The sequence below is a fragment of the Hipposideros armiger genome, unplaced genomic scaffold (assembly GCF_001890085.2).
Source record: "Hipposideros armiger isolate ML-2016 unplaced genomic scaffold, ASM189008v1 scaffold_54, whole genome shotgun sequence".
Classification (NCBI taxonomy): domain Eukaryota; kingdom Metazoa; phylum Chordata; class Mammalia; order Chiroptera; family Hipposideridae; genus Hipposideros; species Hipposideros armiger.
Window position 1 is genome coordinate 819549 of NW_017731404.1, and position 8074 is coordinate 827622.

The window sequence follows — 8074 nt, forward strand, 5'->3', positions numbered from 1 at the left end:
AGGTTCACGGCAACCGAGGCCGCTGCAGGCCTCAGCCGGCCCCGAAAGAGGGGGGGCCCGGAGGGCTTCTTGGTGCGTGTGAAGCGCGACATGGCGGCGAGGCCGACGAGCCCGGGCGGCCCCAGTGTGAACGGGGAAGGAGGCGGAGCTAGCGCCTTGACAGCCATTAGATAGTCTGGTGGACTACATTTCCCGCGTGGCGCCGGTGGGGCCCCAAAGCCTCGAGTCTAGTGCGCAGGCGCAAGAGCCCCCTCCGGTTATATAAAGGAGGGCCGAGGAGCCTGTCGTTCTTTTGCTTCCGCGCCGTCTCCGTTTCTGGGTGTTTGTCCTCATGCGTCCTCCGCATCAGATGTCGTCCCGCCCCGGGAACTTACTGCTCTGTGGGGTGAGTTGAAACCCACGGTTTTCCCTTCGAGATCTCTGTAACTCGTCTTTGCCATCGCCCCTTCCCGAGGCTCCTCTCCATTCGAGGTGGAGAACCCGCGCATTGTATACAGACCCGAGTACTCCTTGGCCGGTGTAAATGATGACTTGACTTTTTTCCCCATCGGATCGATCATGCTGATCTCTGCATACTTGCCAGTTAGTTCTGATAACGTCGGCCTCCAAAGACCGGGCTATGTGCTTTCTCCACCGTGGAAAGATGGCGACTGGTGCCCTTTCTTTGAGGCCCGGCCATGTGCTTAGTCCACCGTGGGAAAGATGGCGATTGATGCCTTTTCTTTGTTGGTTCGCAGATTGGCGCGATCAGAGGGCGCAGAATGGATCTTGGCCGCGAGGATCGTGCCTGGGCCGCCAGGGGAACTCTATGTAGACATCTAGAACCTTGCGCGTCTTCACCGCTGGTGTAAGCATTTGTTCCCCGGCCTATTGCAGGAGACGCATGCTCTGATGATCCTCTGTTTGCTAGCGGAACTTGGAAACGTAGCTAGTTTTTGTGAAGCCCAGTTTTAGGTACTAGGTGTTAAAGCGTTCTGGATGCTTCACTTTATTGCAATTCTCAGAAATGGACTCATTAGACTTAATGTTGCTGATGAAGAAAAAAGCTTTAAGAGACATAATTGCCTGAAGTGGAATAATCTCTTTAAGGGTAAGAAATGCCCAAACCTGTAGAGCATTTTTATGAATTTGATCCAGACTGACAATATAGGCCCACAAAGCAAAATCTCTAACAGATTGAGAAAACGCTCCGGAGAATGTAGCTTATTGTATACATTTAGAATCAAAGGAGACATCAGTAGGTTACAGAAAGTCCTTTGGTAGGTTAAGGAGGCGGGAGAAAGCATAGCAGGGAAGTCTCTAGGATTGGTTAAAAGGCAAAATGGAGAAACGTAACTTTTACACCGGTGGATACCGCAGGGTTAACATTTACAACAGAGGGTATGCAGGGAACAAGATAACAGGTTCTGTGGTCTCTGGTGCCAGCAGTTATACCTTCGAGAGGTAGGTAAAGAAAATTACTGTGATATTTAAAAGCTGTTATCCAGATGCATAAAAACAATGGAAAGGGCTCACAAGGTACAGAGTGACCTTTGCTAAGGAAGTTACAGGTTTGGGACTATCTGCTACGACTTGCCCAATTAGGAGTTTGTGATCAGACCATCTTGTATGGTTACGATGGGCACTGAGCTTGTTAGGCTTGCCATGTGGCGCCCTGATGAGCTTGTCAGGTTTATTCCATAACCCTTTTTTCATTCACAAAGTAAATAGGTGTTAGTTTTTTAATGCCCCAAAACACTTTTTCGGATTCCATTCCTTCATGTGTGTTTCTTGATAAACTGCTTTTTTGTGCAGTTTTCTAAATGGATGGCATTTTTTAAAGGAAAGCCAAATGTGTTTCTGTTGACCTAGCCACTCAAACTAATTGCCATATTCCTCTCTCTCAAATTTTTTTGAGTCCAGGAGTGATGTCCTAAGGACAGGACTTCTTAGAGGAAATGTTTTTCTTAAACCTTAATGTCTCAGAGTATCCAGGATTTTAGTGATAACATTTTACATTAAAATGTAATGCCCTGGGCCAGCCGAGTTGCACATTGGTTAGGAGTTGGCTTGGGATGCCAGGTCTGAGCAGCAGGGCCCCAGTTTGGATCCCACATGAGGGCCAGTGATGCTGCGCCCTCTACAGCTAAGATGGTACTGTCAACAAACAGGGCATAGAAGTGCTCAGATATTGAGTGAATTTGCAAGTATAGGAGCAGACCAACCAAATCTTAGTCCTGGTTTAGGGCTCTGACTATAGAGACAAACAGCTTCCTACTGGCATATATGATGACTGAACTTTTTTCCCCGACAGATCGACCATGTTGATCTAACTTTTCTAAGCCAGTTTGTCTGATATGCCAGCTTGAGCAGCTCCTTTGTCCCCTAGTTCCTTAGGCATCTAGCTGATGGGAGCTCATGTTTCGGTGTTTTCCTCTCAGGTTTACGGATGGCAGAAAGCAAACTTTGAGTGGACCAGGATGAATCCATGAGTAGCAAAGGATTGGTAAGTGATGTACACGTTTCCTAAGTGCCTTTGCCCACATGGCTGAATAGACATAGGATGTGGAGAATGGAGCATGTAGTAACTGCTTTTCTTTTAAATATGGGGCTATCCTCCTTGTGCTCTTATTTTCTGTGATTCAAATATGGCCATTGCAGCTGATGACAATTTTTTTCCCCATCAGATCGACCCTGTTGATCTAACTAAACTATTAAGCCAGTTTTTGTCTGATGCATTGCCTCAGAGATAACTTTCCTTTTGTTTACCACTAACAGACTACTTTCTATGTGGGGATTGGGCTTGCTCTATGGGTGTTTTTTCCCTTAGCATTCAGGTAATTTATCTTTGCTTCATCTGTTAAATTCCTACAGGTCGGAAGCCCTGTGTGCTACTCGGCAGCAAGTAGGTTGATTGTAGCCTGCTCGTCCGCTTGGCTTGGTTCAGTCGGTCCTGTAACAGGTGAGGTTTCTGCAAATGGCGTTGTCCTGGTGTCAACCTAATAAAATTATTATTAAATGTGCCCACAGTCGAGAGGCATTGCATTTGCCCACTTGGGAGTAACCTGGGGACCCAATTCTAGGTTGAATATATAGAACAGGAGGGGAGAATTAAGTCAGCAAGAGACTGTTGATCTACTGGTACTACTAGGTCTTGCAAGAAAGGAAAACATTAAGTCTACACCTCGCACTCCCATTTTTAAACAGAACACTCCCGTTTTCTATATCCTTTGGGCATGTCAAAGATCACTCATGCCTCTAAAATGTTTGCTTTGTGTATAACTGTATAGTCTTTGCCATTTGTAAGTTGTTTTTTCATGACCCTTGATCTCCGTTCGCCCACATAACTGATCTTGAACAGCTAAGAATGTTAATAGTTCCCTAATGTCTGCTTATCCACTTCATATTCAAATACTTCTGTCTCTTGTATGCATTGCATTGGGTTTTTTGTTTTTCTTTTTGTTTTTTTTTGTTTTTTTTATTTTTTTTTAGCTGAGCCATCCTGCTACCTGTTGGCAGCTCAGCAGCTGCTCAGCTCGGGCCGGGCATTGAACCGCTGTTGCTCAGAGCTCAAACTCTTGAGCGAGCTCTTAACCAACTGAGCCACTCGGCCGGCCCTTGCATTGCATTGGTGCTATGTCCCTCCAGAAATAAATACCTTTTGGTGTGCTTCTATTTGTCTACTCTTGAATATTTCCTGTAATTAGAAAGGATTTAGATTGAGGCTGAACATTTTAACATTATAGGTACAACATACAGGCTTCAATGAGGTACAGGATAGATTGAAAGTTTTCTTGGTCTGATAATTGAATGTCCACCTAGTTCCTGAAGTTTTTTAACCAGATGCTCTCACATCCCAAACATGTAGCACTTTATGTATCAAACGAAGTACTGGTTGTAATGGACCTTTTTTTCTTTCTAAGGAGTTTCTTGCCGGTGGAGTTGGAATACAAGGCCTCTAGAAAAAGATTGACACCCTGTATTTTCCTGAAAAAGCACAATACAACTTAGTAGCCTTCCTCTCTGGAGAAGAAAAATAAAAAAAAAACTTTAAATCAAAATGTTCTTGGATTTGGTCATTGTGGATAAACATTGAACGGGGTAATAAGTAATCAGAAATCGACAGGTCAAACTCCAGGGGCAGAGAATGAATCCCATTATTACAGGTAATAAGTGATAAACATATCTACAGAGGTCAAACTCCAGGGGCAGAGGATGGGTCCCACACTGAAACATTTATGTAGGTATTTCTGAATGGGCTGTATGGACTAAGTCATGGGTTCTGTGCTTCATAGGTGATGTATGAGATTAATAAGCATGTTAACTGTTTAGTATTTAATCATGGGAAACTCCAAATGTCATGGACATTCTGGTTTCGTTTAACACTCCCCCATATGTCTTCCTAGTTTCAGCCTCTGCCATCTTGACTGGCTGATCTTGGGCAAATTGCTTCACCACTTTAAGCCTCCGTTTCCCTACCTGAAAGATAACAATATCTAGTTTAGAGAGTTGAGATTACAACAAAATGTAAAGTGCTTAGCCTAAGGGCCTAGCACAGCAGGCACACAAATTCATAATCTGGTGAAAAAGAATTTCCATATTGGCATGGGAATAGGTCTGTATTGGGGAGATAAGTGTTCATTGAGCACGGAACCATGTGTGGTATATAATCTATACTTAAACCTTGTTCATTGCTATTTAATTTTATAGATAGGAAAAGGGGCTCTGGGAGGTTGAGCAGTTTACTTGAGGTCACTGCCTTGGAAGTGATGGGATTTGAACTCCATCCTGGGCTCAACAAGGCTCCACTGCCTTGCAAAGATAGACTTGCTTCAGACCCTCACCAGTTGTGTGAAAGAAATCAAGCATTTGGGGAAAGAAGGGGTCCACACACCATCTTCCAGAATTCCAACCAGGCTGGTAATGTCTCCTCTGCACCTCCTTGTTGGCCCGGAACAGCAGTTTTTACAAATGGTTCCAAGCCTGGGGTTAGTCCCAGCCCCTGACAGACAACTTCTGACTTCTAGCTTGGCTTCCAGTCACCCATCTATAAAATGGGCATAACATTACTTTTGGGGGGTACTGAGAGGGTCAAATCAGAGGTCAAAATGCTTAGTGTAGCACTTGGCACAGGATAAGTGTTCAATGAGTAATAATACAAAGGAACAAATCAGTACATTCAACAATTTGATAGATCCCAAACATGATACTGACTGGAAGCCAGTCTCATGGTTATATACTGTATGATTCCATTTATTTGATATTCTGGAAAAGAAAACGTGATGGGGAACATGATTACTGTATTTCCCCGTGTGTAAGACGCACCCTTTCCCTGAAAAATTTGGGGTCTAAAAACGGTGCGTCTTACACTGGTTGTATGAGCACAAAAACAAGCGTGAAAAAAACGGGAAATGCAAGTAAAAAAAACCCCCTACAACCACTGTATAAGACGCACCCAGTTTTTAGACACCACATTTTTTGAAAAAGGGTGCGTTTTATACAAGGGGAAATACGGTAGTGGTTGCCAGAAGTTTGGATGGTTATGGGGTGTGGATATAAAGGAATAGCACAAGGAATTTGGGGGAGGTATCCTTGTGGTTATGCAAATTTATACATAAAATTCATAGACCTGTACAACAAAAAATAGTGAATTTTATTGTATGATAATTGTAAATACATTAAAAATAAACATGGCCTCTGGAATCATTTCTTGGTTTGAATCCTGGCTTTGCTGCTTACTATCCACTGTGACTGGACAAGTGCTTTACCTCTCAGCCTCAATTTCTTCAGAAAACTGGAGATCTACTAGTACCCACCTTATGAGGCTATTTTGAGGAGTAAAGGAACACTTAGAATTCCGCTTGGAACATAGAAAGAGATTCTCAAATGGTCGTTAGTTTTTCTTTTCTTTTAATCTAGATTTTGACTGCCTCGGAACGAGGCCACACAATTGCCAGGGAAGGTGGAGCTGGGGCCCCTTCAGGGACTTACAGCTCCAGCCTGTGTCTGCAGGGGGCGCTGTGGGCACACATTTCTCCATGCCTGTGGCCAGAAGCATTCATCCTGGGGCTATGAAGGGGTACGATGGCTGGCCGGGCAGGGGCATTGAAGATGGGCGTTTTTCAGGTCGTGTAGCCAGCACTTCTGGAGTCCACCGCAGCAGCGGAGCCTGACAAAGGGCGAGTTCCCCAGGCCTGAAATGTGGGCTGCTGACGTGTGACCTCCAGACTCATCATGCAACAAACCAACCAGAAACAAATTTACCCATGATCCCTTCAATCTAATATGTGAGTAATCAATTTTCACTTCACGGGAGCATGGTGGGGGCTTCCCATTTTTAAAGGAAGCCAGAAAACCTTAAAATACTGGCAATTGATTTCCAAGTTTATAAACTCAGAAGACAGCAATGCACAGGTGTGGGCCTCATGGCTTGGAAACCAGCTTGAGACTTCTGCAATTTGAGCTGTGTCCCTTTCAGCACTGCCTTTGTCACAGCTGGGCCATATAAAAACCATGCCCAGTTAAATCTGAATGTCAGATCAACAACTGTGTTAGTGTATGTCTCATGCAATATTTAGAACAATTGAAATTATTTGCCGACATTGAAATTTAAGTGGTAAATCTGGCAACCTCATTCCTGAGAGCACCTGGCTTGGGATGGTGGCATCTGTTCTTTAAGATAAAGCCTTGATGGACCTCGTACCTTATGAGTAACTTTCATATTCTCTGTCGACTGGGATTTTTTTTCCAAGGTTGTCTGGGGGGGAAATTGGGGTTTACAAGATTTCCCAATAGTCAGTTTCCAAACTGGCTTCAAGGTCTGGGTGGGTGGGACGGCTGGTCCCTTGATAATTCCTCCTAAGGTCCCAATGTTAACTGCAGGTCTCTTTTGACTCTTATCTGTTCGTCATGGCAGAAACAAACCATCTTGGGCTTATTTATATCTGTGACTTTTTTAAAAAGAGAGAAAAGGTGAAGTCTGGGTCTTCTCACTTGGCAGGCTCATTTAAATAAATGGTTCTTTTGCTGAAACGAACCAGCGCCGCGGGGCCACAGTGTACAGGTGGGAAAACCTGGGTTGGGGGTGGTCCTGGTGGGTGAGAGCATTTTTTGGCTCTGATGTTAAAATGGTGGTGTGTGCAGTCTGGGACTTCGATGTCACTTTTGGCTCTGCTCAGGTTGGCCTGATGTACATGCTAGGCTGCCTCCAACATTTCACTGTCCCAGTGTTTGATCAAGTCCAAATATACCTTTCTAAGCCCTGTTTTCTCCCTACTTCATCACAATAACAACAGCAACTGTCACTTATTGAGATTTCCTACCAGATCGCATGCTAGGTACTTTCCATGTTATAAATTAGTTAGTCCTGACCCTCAACTCTACAAGGGAGGTAATATATTATTATACCCGCTTTACAGATGAGGAAGCAGGTTCAGCGAGGGGAAGTAACTTACTTGCACTGTTAGTAAATGGCCCTGCCAATGTCTTCCTTTGCCCGTCAGAGTCCTCTTCTCACCCTAGTCCACCGGGCTCATTGCTGTTGGCGCATGGGCCACATAGGTAGCTCTCAGCCCTTGGTGGGGGCTTCAGCAGGAGACGGGGTTGGGGATGGGAGAGGATGGAGAGTGAGGCTGAGCTACGCTGGATCCTATGGCAACAGTATGTTTTGTTTTGTTAGAAACTGCCGAGCTGTCTTCCAAAGTGGCTGTGCCATTTTGCATTGCCACCAGCAATGAATGAGAGTTCCTGTGGCTCCACCTCCTTGCAAGGACTTGGTGTGGTCAGTATTCCAGATTTTGGCCATTCTAATAGGTGTTTTAATTTGCATGTCCCTGATGACATGTGATGTGGAGCATCTCTTCATAAACTTATTTGCCATCTGTATATCTTCTGTATTTTCTTTCTTCAATGTTATGGTACATATATAATGTGAAAACATGGTGGAATAAAAGATGATTCTTAGGCAACAAAAGTGAAAATAAATAAACTGGCCCCTTCTCAGTTTTAGTCTTAAGAGTCTACTAGCTGATGACTTGTAAGGAAAAAAGGTATTTGCATCACCTGTTTCATGGCCTAAGGCACATTTGCTCACTTT

At 44.3% G+C, this 8074-nt stretch overlaps 1 long non-coding RNA gene across 2 annotated transcripts; it reads left to right on the forward strand.

Moving 5' to 3' along the window:
• Positions 1–273: 273 nt before the first annotated feature.
• Positions 274–4002, forward strand: LOC109381852 (uncharacterized). 2 transcript variants are annotated; one of them, XR_002123826.1, is made up of 5 exons: positions 274–385; positions 738–1090; positions 2421–2485; positions 2854–2941; positions 3903–4002. It is a non-coding gene; the product is annotated as an uncharacterized LOC109381852 (long non-coding RNA). The 2 variants fall into 2 exon arrangements; XR_002123825.1 differs by having other exon boundaries at positions 276–385; positions 738–847.
• Positions 4003–8074: the final 4072 nt, after the last annotated feature.